We start from the raw sequence: 1,363 nt of genomic DNA, 5'->3' as shown, positions 1-1,363 counted from the left end.
TGAGGAAAGGAAACAAGGAAAAATAAAATTTGCCAGAAGAGTAACAGTAGAATAAATATCTCCCATATAAACCATTAAAACTTTTAACAAAACAAGACGAAGAGAAATTAGACAAAGCAGCGTGCCCGAGTGTACCCTCAAGCAAAAGAACTCTAACCCAAGACAGTAGAAGACCATGATTGATTGTGTATGCTCTGGCGTTAAAGAGCCTGCAAACTCCACGTAGTCTATATAGATCAATCGCTTTCTTCACTTCGGATATCCATCATGATAATGCCTCAATTATATCTCTTACCACAATGTCCATTAACATAATTATATCTATTAGCACTTTTACTTTTTACTATCAATGTCATGACAAGTTTAGCCCCTTCAGTGCGTCCCACACGGTTTAAAGGCCACTCATGAATGGCAGAGGCAACGGACAGTGACATTGCCCTATCAAGCAGGACAATGGCCTAGAGACTGACCATAATTACATATGATCAGCCGCCAAGCCTCCTCTCCACCCAAGCTAGGACCAAGGAAGACCTGCCAATGGCTGCTGATGACAGACCTATAGGCTCCACCCAAGCTAAGACCAAGGAAGGCCTGGCAATGGCTGCTGATGACTCAATAGATAGACCTATAGGCTCTACCCAAGCTAGGACCAAGGAAGGCCAGGCAACGGCTGCTGATGACTCATCAGATAGACCTCTAGGTCTCCCCCAAACCCCCCATCCTTAGCTCGCAAGGATGTTGAGAATGCAGAGAACAAATAAACTAACGATTTTGAGCAGGGCTCGAACCCCAGTCTGGCGTTCACTTGTCAGGGACGTTCTCACATCGGCCACCACAACCCCAAGCATTATCCAAGCGACTACACCATCTACTACTCTCCTTCTCCTTTTAGTTTTTTCTTAGCTCACTTCCCTCTTCCTTACTTCAGTCTAGGTCTAGAATCAAAGAAAATTAACTTATACTAATTAGAGCAATTGCAGAGTTTCTCCCCCCCCCCTTTAGTGTTGGCGATGTTCTCTGCCCCCCTTATCCGGGTCGTACTATCCCAATTTATATATCCCAACTAATGGACCGCATTGTCTTTTATGGGACACGTGCGTTTCCATATTCATACTATTGCACAAAGTGCTAAAGGATTAGGACTCTCTCTCTCTCTCTCTCTCTCTCTCTCTCTCTCTCTCTCTCTCTCTCTCTCTCTCTGACAGTAGGAGCTTTTCAGGATACATTACAGTATTATCAAAAGGGGTGAATGTTTGAGCCAGATAGAGGAGTTGGATAAAGTTGGTGAGCATGGTGTTGGAAGAGACGGAAATTAAACGAGAGAGAGAGAGAGAGAGAGAGAGAGAGAGAGAGAGAGAGAGAG

The sequence above is a fragment of the Palaemon carinicauda genome, chromosome 2 (genome assembly GCF_036898095.1).
Source record: "Palaemon carinicauda isolate YSFRI2023 chromosome 2, ASM3689809v2, whole genome shotgun sequence".
Classification (NCBI taxonomy): domain Eukaryota; kingdom Metazoa; phylum Arthropoda; class Malacostraca; order Decapoda; family Palaemonidae; genus Palaemon; species Palaemon carinicauda.
The sequence above is the reverse complement of the archived record's forward strand: the minus strand, read 5'-3'. Positions refer to the sequence as shown.